Raw genomic sequence first — 17,691 nt, forward strand, 5'->3', positions numbered from 1 at the left:
CTTACTGCAGCCTCAAACTCCTGGCTTCAAGGGATCCTCCTGCCTCGCCTCCCTAGTAGCCGGGACTATAGGCACGTGCCGCTGTACTTGCTGCAATGTCTTCCCTTTGACTTCAACTTCTGTTAATCTGATGGCTTGAATAGCCATTCGAGCAACCTATCCAGCAACCTCCGATCAGTTCCTTGATCGTACGTAACCCCAGTGACCTTCCAATTTACCCAATCTACCCCACTCATGACCACCCCAGAACTGGCTAGCACTTACACTACAACTGTTTCAAAATCTTACACATCAGTATTCTACCTTCTGGAAGCACCCACCTATCCTTCCAGCGCTCTCTCTTTTTTTTTTTTTTTTTGGGAGTTTCACTCTTGTTACCCAGGCTGGAGTGCAATGGCACGATCTAGGCTCACTGCAACCTCCGCCTCCTCGGTTCAGGCAATTCTCCTGCCTCAGTCTCCTGAGTAGCTGGGATTACAGGCACGTGCCACCATGCCCAGCTAATGTTTTGTATTTTTAGTAGAGACGGGGTTTCACCAGGTTGACCAGGATGGGCTCGATCACTTGACCTCGTGATCCACCCGCCTCAGCCTCCCAAAGTGCTGGGATTACAGGTGTGAGCCACCGCGCCCGGCATCCAGCTCTCTTAATGTAAACAATTTTTATTTATTTATTTATTTATTTATTGAGATGGAGTCTTGCTTTTGTTCCTCAGGCTGGAGTGCAGTGGTGCAATCTCAGTTCACTGCAACCTCTGCCTCCCAGGTTCAAGCGATTCTCCTGCCTCAGCCTCCTGAATAGCTGAGATTACAGGTGCCTGCCACCATGCCTGGCTAATTTTTGTATTTTTAGTAGTGACGGAGTTTCACCATGTTGGCCAGGCTGGTCTCGAACTCCTGACCTCAGGTGATCTGCCCACCTCAGCCTCCCAAAGTGCTGGGATTACAGGCATGAGCCACCGTGCCCAGCCGTAAACGATGTTTTATTTTATTTCCAGGTTATCCAGTCTTTTGGCCTCTTCTTTTCTCTTACTATCAGATCTTTCTAGCTTTAAAAAATTTTTCTACTGAGTTTATACATTACTGATCATTTGAACTCTTATCAACTTCTTTAATTCTCTTGTACATCCTTTTCCTCATTTATTCTCTTTTTAAAAAATTTTTTTTTTTATTTTTATTTAAACAACTGGTAATCGGCCGGGCGTGGTGGCTCACACCTGTAATCCTAGCACTTTGGGAGGCCGAGGTGGGTGGATCATCTGAGGTCAGGAGTTCAAGACCAGCCTGGCCATCATGGTGAAACCCCATCTTAAAAACAAAAACTGGTAATCAGTTTAAAATAGCTGCCTTTTTTTGTTTTTGTTTTTGAGACAGTCTCACTCTGTCACCCAGGCTGGAGTGCAGTGACATGATCTTGGCTCACTACAACCTCCGCCTCCTAGGTTCAGGCAATTCTCCTGCCTCAGCCTCCTGAGTAGCTGGGATTACAGGCGTGTACCACCACGCCCAGCTAATTTTTGTATTTTCAGTAAAGACAAGGTTTCACCATGTTGGTCAGGCTGGTCTCGAACTCTTGACCTTCTGATCCACCTGCCTTGGCCTCCCAAACTGTTGAGATTACAGGCGTGAGCCACCGCGCCCAGCCAAAATAGCTGACTGAAGCATCTGCAGTGGTGACTTCCACCTCAATTTCTGGCCCAATATTGATGGAAGTCACCTGCTTAACAATCTCAGAAGGATTGTGCAAATCAGTGAATCACTTGTGGATTCTCATCTGGAAACAATACCATGTCTTAGAACCTTCACCACAAGGAGTTTTTCTTGCAGTGATTCTCAAAGCCTTGGCATTCCAACCGGTCCTTTCACTTTGAGATTCTTTTCCTTTGCTCCTCTGATCACACACCTTCTCCAGGGATTTTATGTTGCGGCTTGTTAGAGTGATTGGAATTCAGTGAATTGCCACCGCTGGCTCCACAGGTGTTTTTCCGGTATCCTTAAAAGCCATGGCGGCTGTGGGCTTCCTGAACAACTTGTTCCCTGGCGAGAGCGCACAGTGGTGAGTCAGGAGCCAGGAGCGTGTGGACCAAGAATCTGCAACAGCTATGACCGTGTCTTCCTCAAAGAACCCCCTCATTTATTCTCTGTCAACATCCACTGAGTGCAGGGACTGTGTCAGGGACGAGGGCACATGATCTCTGCCCACAGAGCTTAGAGTGGAAGGCGGCAAAAGCACATTTAAAATTCTGCAATGATAAATCGAGAAAAATGCTGGGGAAGAAAGCGACAGGCTGCCAGGATGGAGAGTGAGGTGGGAACTGGAAGAGGGGTCTGCAGGGGTGCTTCAGAAAAGATTCTTTGAATGTCACCAAACTGAGGCCACATGGAAACTTGGACAAAGATGGTTTTTGTTTTCGGGAGAAAAGAGTTGGGATTGAAACAGTTCCAGAGGTAGTAAAAGTGGACCGGGTGCAGTAGCTCATGTCTATAATCCCAGCACTTTGGGAGGCCAAGGTGGGTGGATCCCTTTATTCTAGGACTTGAAGACCAGCCTGGGCAGCATAGTGAGACCCCATGTCTACAAAATTTAAAAATGAGCCAGGCATAGCAGCACATGCTTGTGGTCCCAGCTACTTGGGAGACTGAGGTGTGAGGATCACTTGAGCTCTGTGTGATCACACTTCAGCGCTTCAGCCGGGTGACAGAGTGAGACCCTTTCTAAAATAAAACAGAATTAGTAAAAGTGACAAAGTAGAGGGCCAGGTAGATGTAGAGATGGTTGACACAGGCAATTCAGACAGGGGAGCAGAGAAGATGACAGATACCAGAGCAGGCAGGACTGGCTCCTTGTTAAATTAAGAATTTAGGACCAGTGGCTCACACGTGTAATCCCAGCACTTTGGGAGGCTGAGGCAGACGAATCACGAGGTCAGGAGTTTGAGACCAGCCTGGCCAACATGGTGATACCCTGTCCTTACTGAAAATACAAAAAATTAGCTGGGTGTCGTGGTGGGCGCCTGTAATCCCAGCTACTTGGGAGGCTGAGGCAGGAGAATCACTTGAGCTTGGGGGGCGGAGGTTGCTCAGATTGCAGGCACGTGCCACTGGCACCTGACCGAGATTGCACTCCATCCCTGGCAACAGAATGAGACTCTGTCTCAAAAAAAACAAAACAAAAAGCTAAGAATTTAAAAACCGTGATGACAGAGTGTGAAAACAGGCACAGGGCCCCATGTGTCTGCAAAGATCTCATGCCCGCCAGGCTGGCTCTGACGGCATGCCTGTGTACCAGTGAGAATAATTTGTCAAAAAGAGGTGTATTGATTATATTAGAGGGAAAATAACCAGAGAAATGAAATGTGGGAAAGACAAAAGACAGAGATAGAGAGGCTGGGCGCGGCGGCTCAGGCCTGTAGTCCCAGCTCTTTGGGAGGTTGAGGTCGTTGAGGGGATCACTTAAGCCCAGGAGGTTGCGACCAGCCTGGGTGACATAGCGAGACCCTGTCTACAAAAATAAAAATAGCTGGGCCTGGTGACATGTGCTTGTAGTCCAGCTACTTGGGAGGCTGAGGTGGGAGGATTGCTTGAGGCCAGGAGGTTGAGGCTGCAGTGAGCTATGATTATACCACTGCACTCCAGCCTGGGCTAGAGAGAGAATCTGTCTCTCAAATAAAATAAAAGGGGATGTGACCCCTCCGTGGAGGGGTCAGACGGGAGTGATAAGTCCTCCACTGTAACAGGAAGAAAGCAAACTGGCTACAAGAGGGTGAGTCATACGGCTGTGGTGGCTCCCAGTTTTCCAGTGACGGCCAAGCATGGCTCTCCGGAGTGGGAGGGTGGAGGAGAAACGGGAAGTGAGGAGCTGATGCAGAGGGAAGCGTGTGTAAGATGGTGGGGGTTGGAGTTTTGCCAGTTGAAAGTAGAAGAGTGAATCAGGGGAGTTGGTGTTTGTGAGAGAGTGAATGTCGACGTGAAACAAAGAATCTGGATAGACAATTCGAGATTTGAGTGAAATTAGAGGGATCAGGGATTAGCATCTTGATTCCAGTGACTTGTGATATCGAAGGGGCACTTGAGAAAGTAGGCTGAAAGATAGGGCTTTGTGATCAGAGGGGACAACATTGAAATCCACGATTTTGGAAGAGTGTGAGTTTTGTGGCGATGAGGTCCGGGGTATCTCTTGGGAGTTGTATGTTTAGCTTATGAGAAGTCTCTGCTGATGAGGAAGCCGAGGAGCTGAGAGAATTGCGTGGTCATGAACATGGAGTTGAAATTACCAAGAATGACGAGGGCAGAGGATGGAGCTGAGGCTTCAGGACAAGAGCTAAGGTCTTCACTCTTCTCTCAAGATGGGGAAATGATACACCATTAAAATTATTTTTCTGCCGGGCATGGTGGCTTACACCTATAATCCCAGCACTTTGGGAGGCCAAGGTGGGAGAATGGCTTGAGTCCAGGAGTTTGAGCAGCTTGGGCAGTACAGCAAGACCCATCTCTACAAAAAATAAACAAAATTAGCGGGGTGTGGCAGAGGATGACTTGAGCCCCGGAGGTCAAGGCTGCGGTGAGCCGTGATCAGGTCACTGCAATCCAGCCTGGGTGACAGACACCTGCCTCAAAAAAAATTTTTTTCTTACAACCACGTTTCTAAGTTTTGCGAACCTCCCTCTTCTCCTATTTCATCCAAGATCAAATGTTTGTGGGACTGAAGGAGACACAGTTCTTCATTTGAGCCAGGAGGGGGAGCAAGAGACTGCAGCAGAAGGTTCTGAATCCACATGAAGCCTTTCAGAAAACAAAGGGGCGGCTCACAAAGGAGCTTGTGGTCAGTCCCTTCCTCCTTTCTGCATTAGTTTCCTAGGGCTGTTCTAATTAATCACCACTAGCCTGGTGCCTTTCAACAGAGGACATTTATCCTCTCATGGCTGGAGTGCGGTGGTGCAACCTTGGCTTAAGGCAACCTCTGCCTCCCGGGTTCAAGCAAGTCTCCTGCCTCAGCCTCCCAGGTAGCTGGGATTACAGGCGCGTGCAGCCGCACCTGGCTAATCTTTGTATTTTTAGTAGAGATGGGGTTTCACTATGTTGGCCAGGCTGGCCTTGAACTCCTGACCTTAAGTGATCTGCCCACCTTGGCCTTCCAAAGTGCTGGGATTACAGGTGTAAGCCACCACACCTGGCCTCCTGTGTCTCTTATAAGGACACGTGCCATTGGATTTAGGGCCCACATGAATCCAGGTTGCTCTCGTGTCCAGATTCTTCACTGAATAACATCCGCAACAAGCCTGTTTCCAAATAAGGAAACACTCACTGGTTCTGGGGTCAGGACGTTCAACCCACTACATCTTCCTTTTTTCCCTAGTGTAATAAGCCAGGGGGTGGCCCAAATGTTATTTTGATGGCAATATTAGTAGGTTACTGGCTTTTTACTATACCCTGTTTATGCTGGACTCTTTAGGAAGCTCTTGGCCTTACCTTATTTAATGCTCACGATTACCCCAAGGCAGGTATTTATATATTTCCTGTTTACATATGGGAAAACTGAGGTGTGAGAGGTGGGTAGTGCAGAGCTGGGCTTCAAACCCAGAGGCACTGTGCTCTGAATTGCAGGCTGGTGCTACCTCCTCTTGGTGGAAATGGACAGATTGCACAGCCTTTGCCTGTTGCAAGGGGTTGTCCTGTCGATTTTCATGGTCTTTTCTTTTAAACAGGTGAGGTTTTAGGATTATTGCATACATGTGATAGGAAAGAAATAACAACCATAGACTTACCCGTAATCACTTTCTTTTTTTGTTTTCTAGTAGAACAGGTAGGTAATGCTGCTAACTATAATCATTTTAAATTAAAGCCCGAGTCTGGCTGGACTAAGCCAGTCAGGACTTTAAAATGGAGGCTCAGGACACTATAGGTGCATTCTGGAACCAAGACGAAATGCCAGGGCCAGAGGCAGCCGTTTCCTGACCCGCCCCTGAAGAAGTGGCGAGCACCGCCTGGCTGCGGGGGCTGTCCGGTCCTTCCAGAGCTTGGCTGCATCCTCCATCCTTGGGCTCTGGGGCACAATCCTGCCCGGTCCTAATTACAGCGCAGTTTGGATGAAACTCATTTGAGCAGGGTTCTGTTGCTGGCAGCAAAAGATCCCTCCTGGGGCCAATGCCTATACCCCTGGGCCTCTCACAGGTCCTAACCACCAGCCCCACAGGGACCTATGAGGACCCCCTCTCTTTTCCGTCTCGGCCCTTGACTCTCAGTTTATGGAGAAGGCATCTCTTCCTCCAAGAAGTGGCAGCCGTGGGTCATAGACAAGCTCCCTTCAATGCTGTCCTCGTCTTCCCTCACATGTGCATCTTCATGTATGTTTTCCTGCACTTTCTGTGCAGTGAGAAGGAGAGAGAAGGAGAGAAGTACATTTGGTTAATGATTTTTTTTTTTTTTGAGAGGAAGATTCGTTCTTGTTGCCCAGGCTAGAGTGCAATGATGTGATCTCCGCTCACTGCATCCTCTGCGTCCCAGGTTCAAGTGATTCTCCTGCCTCAGCCTCCCAAGTAGCCGGAATTGCAGGCATGGGCCACCACGCCCAGCTAATTTTGTATTTTTAGGAGTGACGGGGTTTCTCCATGTTGGTCAGGCTTGTTTCGAACTCCCAACCTTAGGTGATCCCCTTCCTCTTGGCCTCCCAAAGTGCTGGGGTTATAGGCGTGAGCGACCGTGCCCAGCTAATGATTTGCTTTTTAAAAAAACAAGCAAACAGCCTCAGAAATTTTGAACTACTTTCTCTAAAAAAAAAAAAAAAAAAAAAAACCAGCTTTGAGAAATAATCCACATGCCAGACATTCACCCATTTAGTATGTTTCTAGATCGTCGATCATCACAGTCAGTTTTAGAACATTTTTACCACCCCAAAAGAGTCTTCATGGGCTAGGCGCGGTGGCTCACGCCTGTAATCCCAGCACTTTGGGAGGCCGAGGCGGGTGGATCACGAGGTCAAGAGATCGAGACCATCCTGGTCAACATGGTGAAACCCCGTCTCTACTAAAAATACAAAAAATTAGCTGGGCATGGTGGCACGTATCTGTAATCCCAGCTACTCAGGAGGCTGAGGCAGGAGAATTGCCTGAACCCAGGAGGCGGAGGTTGTGGTGAGTGGAGATTGTGCCATTGCACTCCAGCCTGGGTAACGAGCGAAACTCTGTCTCAAAAAAAAAAAAAAAAAAAGTCTTCACACCCATCAGCGGTCACTTCCTCTTCCTGTTTCTCCCAAATGCCCCACCCCCAGTTCCCACTAGCCTACCCTATCATCAGAGATTTGCCTTTCCTGGAGTCCTCACAGAAGTGGAGTCAGACAGTAGAAGCATAATGTTGTAAATTATTTATGGGCGGGGGCATGGTGGCTCACACTTGTAATCTCAGCACTTTAGGAGGCCAAGGTGGGCGGATCATGTGTAGTTAGGAGTTTGAGACCAGCCTGGCCAACATGGTGAAACGCCGTTGCTACTAAAAATGCAAAAATCAGTCGGGCATGGTGGTGCGTGCCTGTAATCCCAGCTACTCAGGAGGTTGAGGCAGGAGAATCAATTGAACCCAGAGACAGAAGTCGCAGTGAGCCAAGAGCACGCCACTGTACTCCAGCCTAAATGACAGAGCGAGACTCTGTGTCAAAAAAACAAATTATGGTGAACAGCAGGTTGGATGTCATTCTTTTGACTTTAGAGTTGTATTCAAGTATAAGCCTCATTCTTTTCACAATGAGCAGTTAGAACAGCAAAGCTGTAGATGTCTGAAGCCTTTTTAAGGAGTTTAGATTTGAGAGCTTAGGGAATAGGAGATCCCCTGAGGTCTCGCCTTTCTCTTTCCCACTGAAGCCCTTGCCTTTGCCACCAGCAGCTGAGAGAACAGTCTTAGGGGAAAGAAAACATGAACGCTCAGCACTGCAGGGAGAGAGAAGTGAAGGCGTAAGAGCCATGCATGAGCTGTTCCCGGCTCAGTCACCTCCTCTTCATGGAGACCTCGGAGTCTCTCCCAGCCTTGGAGCAGAAGTGTGATCACGCCTCTGCAGTAAGTGTGGGACTGGCTGGCCAGCATCTGCACTCTATGCTGAGTACCCATGCCTGCATGCCCCTTTCCCCTTGGCTCTAGTGTGACATCCCTTCCCAAGACTCTTGTTGCCCGGGGGTCTTCATATTCAGCCGTGTCAAGCTCAGGGAATACAGGAGGAAAGTGGGATCGTCCCAAAGTTAGGGGCTTGGAGGATGAGTTGCTGCAGGTATTAACAGGCAAACCTGCCCTCTTCCAGCTGGGTGCTGGTGGTGTTGGTGGAAGACAGCGAGGTGGGAGAGAGGGCGACACAGAGGATGGAGAAGTTGGAAGTATTTGCGGTGGCCCGAGGGGGCAGTGGGGCCTGGAGGACGTGGTTGGGCATCTGCTCCCACTGGCCCAGGGGCCTCTTGGTGCCTTTGCCCTGGACCCTGCTGTCGGCAGCCGTGGTGGGATGGAGGTGTGTCCCTGGCACCCCCACGTCTCCCCTGCATGAGGTTCCTGAGGAGCCTGTTGGTATACCGATGCCCTCTGGGTTTCACCTGGAGAACCACTGCTCACAAGTGGCCTCTCCTTATATCTTTGAGCAACTTGAACTCTTTGCAGAAAGAACATGGGGTCCATGGAGGACCGTGTCAGTCTGCAGAGACAGGAAACATCACCTCCGTTTTCAAGATGGCTTTGTTCACTCTGTGTCCTAGCGTCCCTGCACTCAGCTCCCACTGCGATGGCTTGGGTAGGGGGGATGGCGGCATTTGCTGGATAATTCACTGCCTCTGCCCCGCTGCAAGCGAGCCTGGTCAGCGTGGAGAGGGAGGGCACACTCAGGCCCCTGCCTGCCCCGGGCCTGCTGTCCTTCACTGGCCTGTGTTCTGAAGACACGGGTGCATCTCCATTACCTGTGACCCACTGAGTCACAATACTGGGGCAGGAAGGAAAAGGCTCCTGGAGGGTGAGTGTGTATGAGGGTGGGGCGCTTAGCTGGGGGGCGTGAGATGGCAGCATCCCCTTAGGGGCCTGTGCCCACCTTCCAGCAGGTCAGCACGGCTGAAGCCGGCAACTTTGTTAGGTTTTCTGGGGCTTAGCAGTCGTGAACTTGGACCAAGAGACATGCCCTTGTTGCATTTATTTAAAGGGTTGAAATCTGCAAGGTGGGTTAGAAATTGTTCTATTTATAGAGTCACTCTAAATACACTGTGGTGGGAGACGGCCAAGAGCGCTTGTGAAGTGAAATGAGAAACTAGAAAGCGGGCACTCAGCATGATCTCACATACGTACATATGTGGACACCTGTGTGTATACATGTAGAAACATGTCTGTACACATGTATGTGTATAATACTCATACCTGTGTGTGCATGTGGTCTGGGGATTTATATACATAATACAACCGGAAGGAATGTATACTAAACAGGTAACATCTCTTGAAAGAGGGAGATATGGGGGGAGGGGAACTTTTAAACATCTTATTTATTTATTTACTTATTTATTTATTTTTCTGAGACAGAGTCTCTCTCTGTCGCCCAGGCTGGAGTGCAGGGGTGTGATCTCGACTCTCCGCAACCTCTACCTACCAGGTTCAAGTGATTCTCCCACTTTGGGATCCCCAGTAGCTGGGTTTACAGGTGTGTGCCACCACACCTGGCTAATATTTGTATTTTTAGTAGAGACGAGGTTCTGCCATGTTAGCCAGGCTGGTCTGGAACTCATGACCTCGGGTGATCCTCCCACCTTGGCCTCCCGAAGTGCTGGGATTACAGGCATGAGTCACCACCTCGCCTAAACATCTTTATTTACAGAAAAGAAATGGAAAAACATTCTTGTCGAGTCTTGCCAGGGTGTTTGAGACTGGGTCACAGGGTGCCTTGGACCTCAACCAGCGCTCTCTGCCCGTGCCGCACCGCTTGGCCTGGGCCTTGGTGTGAGTGTTTATGACCCAAAAGTTACTTTTCATGCAAGTGATTTCTTCTGACGGCTGAAGGATGCTTGTGACCTTGTCCATCTCTGTTTCTCCTTAATAAAATTGTCTGGCAGCCACGGTAATTTAGAGAAGGCTTAAACCCCTAGTCACTCTCCCATGTAACTTCCCATTCCATTTTCCACGGAAATGGCTCATCTGACGTGGGAATAGGCAATGTGAGCAGGAAGCGGTATCATCAAAGGTGTGGGTTTGAGTGCTGGAGAGAGAGGTGCTCATAGGGCAATTTTTGCAACAGTTGGAAAATGCTCTGCTGGACAGGGCTGGCTTTAGCTGAGAGGCTGAGCAGGAGCTGGTCCATGTGCTGCGTTCTCCTTTCACTCCCGTTACTCCCTGGGCCACCTACCTGCCACGGTGCGGGTAGTTAAGTCACCAGAGGCTCAGCTTTCTGGTCCATGTGTGGCTGTTTCTTTTTTTATTTTATTTTTAAATACATGTATTTTATTGCACTTAATTTTTTTTAAATTTTTTTTTTTTAAGAGTCTTGCAGTGTCTCTCGGGCTGGAGTGCAGTGGCTTGATCTTGGCTCACTGCAACCTCCACCTCCCAGGTTCATGTGATTCTCCTGCCTCAGCCTCCTGAGTAGCTGGGATTATAGCACCACACCTGGGTAATATTTTGTACTTTTAATAGAGACGGAGTTTCACGATGATGGCCAGATGGGTCTCAAACTCCTGATCTCGTGATCCGCCTGCCTCTGCCTCCTAAAGTGTTCGGATTACAGGCATGAGCCGCTGTGCCTGGCCACATGTGGCTGTTTCTAGGAGAGATTTCTCAGTCTCCTTCTCTTCCTTTTTTCTTTCTCTCCCTCAAAATTTTCCAATGCTCCTGGAGGCTGATCAGTCACAACTCAGAGTGGTGTCGTAATGGGCTCTCTGCCTGAAAGCGGAGGAACTGGGACTGGAGAAGATGAGTGCAGGGATCATTTTGGAGACGAAGGCAGTGACTGGAAATTGCAGGTGACATAACGGCAGGGACGTCTTTCTGTGCTTCCACTCACCCCCTCTTCCCCACAGCAAAAAGAATTGCAGTAAGGTTTAAGGATTCGCAGTGTTGACATGGAGCCCCGGGGTGTCCCAGCAGAGGAGGTGGCACCGACTGGGGGCTGTTTCCACTGAATGGAAGACTCCACCTCAGGAAGTAATAAATGGCAGCAGGGTTTTTTGGGCATGTGCATCTGTGAGATCTGAGGGCATCCATCAGATAATGCCCAGAAAGAATTCTGAAAGCAAATGAGAACATTCAGAAATACTAATTGACGGCACAGCCCTGTAAAGATGATCTGGGAGCTCTTAAAGGAAGAATTTTCCCAGAAATGGGGAATCTCAGGTTGGCTTTTTGGAAGGCTGGCTGAAGCGAGACCAGAGCCCTCTCCCTGGATTGCCTGCTGAGGTTAGGAGGCATGCATGCCTCCCTCGCTAGTTCCATCAGGAATTCATTCATTCATTTTTTTTTTTTTTTTTGAGATGGAGCCTGCTCTGTTGTCCAGGCTGGAGTACAGTGGCACAATCTCGAGCTCACTGCAACCTCTGCCTCCCGGGTTCAAGCAATTCTCCTGCCTCAGCCTCCCAAGCAGCTGGGATTATAGGCATGCCCCACCATGCCTGGCTAATTGTTGTATTATTAGTGGAGAAAGTGTTTTCTGTCACCCAGGCTGGAGTGCAATGGTACAATCTTGGCTCACTGCAACCTCTGCCTCCTGAGTTCAAGTGATTCTCCTGCCTCAGCTACTCCCGAGTAGCTGGGATGATAGGCGCCCACCACCACACCCGGCTAATTTTTGTATTTTTTAGTAGAGATAGTGTTTCACCATGTTGGCCAGGCTGGTCTGGAACTCCTGACCTCAGGTGAATCACCTGCCTTGGCCTCCCAAAGTGCTGGGATTACAGGGATGAGGAACCACATCCAGCTAGGAATCCATTCTTTGAAAAGGTCTGAAGTATCTCAAAGTGGACTGTAGCCTCCATAAGCTGAACAAACAAAAAAGGATTCTTCAGCCAGGCACGGTGGCTCATGCCTGTAATCCCAGCACTTTGGGAGACCGAGGCAGGTGGATCATCTAAACCCAGGAGTTTGAGATCAGCCTGACCAACATGGTGAGATCCCATCTCTACTAAAAATACAAAAATGAACGGCATGGTAGCGCGCATCTATAATCTCAGCTGCTCAGGAGGCTGAGGCAGGAGAATTGCTTGAAACCCAGAAGATGGAGGTTGCAGTGAGCAGCAGAGATCATGCCACTGCACTCCAGCCTGGGTGATGGAGCTAGACTTCTTCTCAAAAAAAAAAAAAAGAAAGAAAAGCATTCATACTTATAATTTTATAATTGAGGTCGAGTTTCGAGATGGAGGCATGAACAGGATATGAAGACCTGGAGGTGCAGCTGTGGACAGTGTTATTGACAAGTGTGGGAGGGAATGAGGGAGAGTTGAAGAGGGTGCCTGGGATTGAGAGGTACCTTGTGGAGTGATATTGCAGCATCTGGTCAAGAAGCCAGCGTGGAGGGAAAGGCTGCACATATGAGAAAGGAAGGACAACGGGAGCCCCATGGATGGGAGAACAGGTGCAGGTCCTGAGGGAGTGTGTCTATGAAGTCAGCACCCTGGGTGAATTTGGTGACAGATGGGTGAGGGCCCAGAGGCTGAGATCTCATGTGAAGCTCAGCCCTAGAGAAGTATCTAGAACTCTGACCTTGGTGGGGGCGCAGCGGGGGAAGGCACGGAAGAGCATGGAGGCCGGGGACGGGAGCAGGCTGGGCTCCCGTGGCCTCCGTGTCCCTCTGGGGTGGGTTGAGTGGTCGCCTGCTGAGATGAGCATGGTGGGAAAGTGACTGGGACTCCAAGGAGAGAGTTTGAGCTCCAGCCCCTGGGCGTGTCCCACAGAGCCTGCCCCATGCTGGAAAGGGGGACGAGGAGAGGTGGTGCTGTGCCAAGGGACAGGGGCTTTGATGGGGCTCCCTGGGAATGTGCAAAAGGGAATTTTATCCAACTTGGAGGCTGAGCAGCAAGGTTTTCTGAAGGATGTGTCACTTAAGGTATGATTTGAAAAAAGAAGAGGGGTGAGCCTGGCAAAGTTGTTGCTGGAAAGAGGTCCTGACTCAGACCCCAAGAGAGTATTCTTGGATCTTGCCCAAGAAATAATTCAGGGTGAGTCCGTAAAGTTTGTTAAACAAGTTTATTAAGAAAGTAAAGGAATGAGGCGGGGTGCAGTGGCTCCTACCTGTAATCCCAGCACTTTGGGAAGCTGAGGCGAGCGGATCACAAGGTCAGGAATTCAAGACCAGCCTGGCCAACATGGCGAAATGCTGTCTTCACTAAAAATACAAAAATTAGCTGGGCATGGTGGTGGGCACCTGTAATCCTAGCTGCTTGGGAGGCTGAGGCAGGAGAATCACTTGAACCTGGGAGTTGGAGGTTGCAGTGAGCCAGGATCGTGTCATTACACTCCAGCCTGGTCAACAAAAGTGAGACTCCATCTCAAAAAAAACCAACAATGGCCGGGTGCGGTGGCTCAAGCCTGTAATCCCAGCACTTTGGGAGGCCGAGGCGGGTGGATCATGAGGTCAAGAGATCGAGACCATCCTGGTCAACATGGTGAAACCCCGTCTCTACTAAAAATACAAAAAATTAGCTGGGCATGGTGGTGCGTGCCTGTAATCCCAGCTACTCAGGAGGCTGAGGCAGGAGAATTGCCTGAACCCAGGAGGCGGAGGTTGCGGTGAGCCGAGATCGCGCCATTGCACTCCAGCCTGGGTAACAAGAGCGAAACTCCTTCTCCAAAAAAACAAAAACAAAAACAAAACAAAACAAACAAACAAACAAAAAAACAAAATCAAAAACAAAAAACATAAAGGAATGAGAGTAGCTACTCCATAGGCAGAGGGGCAGCATGGGCGGCTGGACTGAGTGTACTTCTGGTTACTTACTGATCATATGCAAAACATGGGATGGGTTATTCATGAGTTTTCTGGGAAAGTGCTGATTTCCTGGAACTGAGGGTCCCTCCCCTTTTTAGACTGCATAGGGTAACTTCTGGACATTGAATAGCATTTGTAAACTGTCATGGTGCTGGTGGCAGTGCCTTTTAGCTTGGTAATGCGTTGTAATTAGCAAATAATTAGCAGTGAGGATGAACAGAGGTCACCTTCGTCGCCATCTTGGTCTTGGTGGGTTTTCCTGGCTTCTTTACTATATCCTGTTCTATGTGCACAGTCTTTGTGACCTGTATCTTGTGATACCAGCCCTGCTGACCTCCTGTCTCATCCTGTGACTCAGAATGCCTAACCTCCTGGGAATGCAGCCCCTATTCAAGATGGCATCACTCTGGTTCAAATGCCCCTAACAGTGAGGAAGGCATTCTAGGCAGTCAACAGCAGGCACAAAACTCCTGAGTCAGAGAGCCTTGCATGTCCTGGAGTGCAGTCGTGATTAATCTTGACCAAGGAAAGTTTTGGTCCTTATCTCCGGCTCCTGGGAGGAAATGTCCAAGCCCTTGGAATCGCCTCCCTGTTAAGAGTGCCTTTATTTACCTGAGGGCCTTGGGCCCCACCAGATAGTCTCTGCTAACAATGTGACCTATGGGGGGCCCCTTGGGCCAATTGGTATCAACTTGTCCTCTGCAGGGGCTGGAAACCAGGGTTAACCAAGTGGGCGACCAGCCATGTCTGGGTGACCAGCCCCCAGTAGAAACCAGGGACACCAAGGCTCAGGTGAGTAGCTCTAGTTGGCAGCACGTGGTGTGTTTTGCCACACATAATTGTTGGGAGGGGTAAGTGCCGACCGTGCAACTCCACCAGGAGAGGATGATGGAGCGGGTGCCTGGGCTCTCCTGCCTCTGTCCACATGGCTCTTCCCTTGCTGATTGGAGTCTATATCCTTTCACTGTGATAAAACATGACCGTGAGTTATGGCTTCTCTGAGTTCTGAGTTGTCCTTGTGAATTAATGAACCTGATCTCCCAGTGGAATGAGGTGGATGGGAACCAGAACAAAGGATGCCAGCAGCTGTGTGGATTGGCCTGGGATGTCCTAGAAGAGCCAGGTCACAGGTGGGCCTTCCTATCTCAGGAATGTGATGAGCCCAGCCTGGCTGGTACAATCCGGGGTCACTGTCAGGAGTCACTCATGCCAAGGTGTGTGCGTTTTCTGGGTGAAAGGTACACAGAAAGCCCTGCTGTGTCCCCATATGGCTTCCTGCTGAGGGGATCAGGGAGGATACAGTTAAGAGAGATGGCTTGGGAGTTAGTCTCTGAGGTCCCCTTTAGGAATTGGTAAATAACACAGCCCCGAAAGGAGAGGGACTTAGAGAAACTCAGTGCTGGCTGGGGCGGCAGATTTGCTCCCTAAGGCCTTTGGGTTGGCCCCAGCTGTGTGGCAGCTCCCCCACCCATCTCCCCAGGCTTAGCGCCTATGCACCCTCTGCCCACTAGTCTCGTCTATTGCGCTGCCCCCAAGGCTGGCCCCAGAGGTCCCCAGCCTTCTTGCTGAAGTGCCTGGGCTTCTGATGAATGGAGTCCAAGGTTTCTCACACTCAGCCAGCAGCACTGGCCTGGGGTATGGATTGCATGACCTTCAGGGACCAGGTGAGTCCTCCAGGAGCAGGTCCCGCACTGCCCTTCTGGCCTCTCACAGCCCCCCTTGGATTGTGTATTTGGGGATGGGTTCAGGAAGCCTCAGCTCTAGGCTTGCTGGTGACCCCAGGTCCTGTGGCATTTGGCCAGGAAGCTCCTGTGCAGTGCAGGCCAATAGCCAGCCTCCTTTTAAACTGGCATTTTGAAAGCCAGCTGCTCCCATTGGCCCACCTGAAGACATCCCTTCAGCAGGAGCCTCCAGCAGCTGAGCAGGGCATCCTGGTATGGTCTTCCTTATCTTTCTTCTCTACGTTATTTGGTGACATTCTTTTCAGTCTAAGGCAGAATCAGTCCTATCTAATAATGACTGTGGCTTCCACAGCCCTCAGCCTTCAGCTGTGTTGGGCAGCCCAGCGTGGACCTTGGTGGCCAGTGTGGGTCACATGCTGCCAACAAGGGGCCAAGACACGAAAATGTAGGAAAAGGTAATTTTGCGAGTCACACCGTGGGTCAGGCCTGAGATGGGAAGTCAGCTTACAAGGGTAGAGTGGCTCCAAGGCAGACCTGCGAGCTGAACAAATGAATTACCGTAGCTAAAGCGAACTGATCAGGAAGCACCCTGGGCAACAGACATTGGCAGGGTCCTGTAGGTGCTGTCCTGGACGGAGAGACTTTTGGCTTGAAAGCATTTAGACTCACTGGCAAGGCTGGCCAATGAGAGGGACATCTGGCTCGTGATAGTCTGCTGTCATTAACCATCAGGTTCATCTAGATTACTCCCTGCCGCCCGTTCCTTTCATGCTCATAAAGCCTTGGGCTGTGAGGTGGCTTTCTGCACATGTACTTCCAGGAAGAGCATGTCTCAGCATGGCAACCCCTATGTGCCCTGTATCTCGCCTTCCAACAAGCACATTCTGCCTTGTGGGTGGGAGTGCCACTGCATACCTCAAAACTGTGTCCCTCCCAAAGTAACGAGGCCAGGGGACACCAAACTGTCAAATCAGGTTTTCAGACACTTAATACCTAGTTAGCAATAAGTGCTTCCAATGGGGAGGTACCAGATGGTGCTTCGCCGTGTTAGTAACACCTGCTAGCAAGCCACGTCTTGAATGACAAAGCTAATTAGGGGGCTAACCTTGGTGCTGTTTGCTCCAGGGGCCTGCACTGCAGGTCAGGACCTGCCCACACAGTTTTGCCCCGTTACCAGCAGCTCATACTGGCTGACAGGACTCCTTTCAGGACAGACGCCTCCAGCCCTCACTTTTCTTCCCCTTTTTAAAGGACTGTGGTCTCCGAAAGGCACCCAGCTGGTGTGGGGTGTGGCTGTGATGGGGGAGAATCCCAAAGCAAATGGTGGGGTTTAGCACACATCAAAGCTTACCTGGAAAGGCAGTGTGGAAAACAGGTAAAAGTGGGGAGCCCCAACCCTACCCGTCCGAGGGGTTACTCTGTTTGAAAACCACTAGACGTAGATATGAGGTCAACTCTCTGACCAGGAGATTGGGAAGGAAACAAAGCCGCTTACCCAAGTTGGAGCTAAATAAAGGACACCGAGGTCAGATGGCAATGTAGGAATCCCCATCTGGCAAGGGGAACAGATATGTATGTTACAAAGGCAGACTAGAAGAACTTTCCGCCTTGGAGGGAGACACTAAGTGTCTGTAATGTAGAAATAACCAGTCTGTACAGACTTGGAAGTGGTAAAACTAAAGCTTAAGAAAATATTTTTAAAATATTAAAAATGTCCCAGCTGGGTGTGGTGGGATTATGCCTGTAATTCCAGCACTTGGGGAGGCCAAGGGGGGTGAATCATGAGGTCAGAAATTCAAGACCAGCCTGGCCAACATGGTGAAATCCTGTCTCTACTAGAAATACAAAAATTAGCCAGGCGTGGTGGCGGGTGTCTGTAATCCCAGCTACTCAGGAAGCTGAGGCACAGGGATAAGAATTGCTTGAACCTGGGAGAAGACTGCAGTGAGCCAAGATTTCACCACCGCACTTCAGCCTGGGTGACAGAGTGAGACTCTTTTTTTTTTTTTTTTTTTTTTTTTTGTAAAGAGTCCCTAGCAGAACAGCCTACTGTATCGAGCATAATATAGCAACATTAATTTTAGGTCAAATC

This window comes from Saimiri boliviensis, chromosome 13 (assembly GCF_048565385.1).
Source record: "Saimiri boliviensis isolate mSaiBol1 chromosome 13, mSaiBol1.pri, whole genome shotgun sequence".
Lineage (NCBI taxonomy): Eukaryota > Metazoa > Chordata > Mammalia > Primates > Cebidae > Saimiri > Saimiri boliviensis.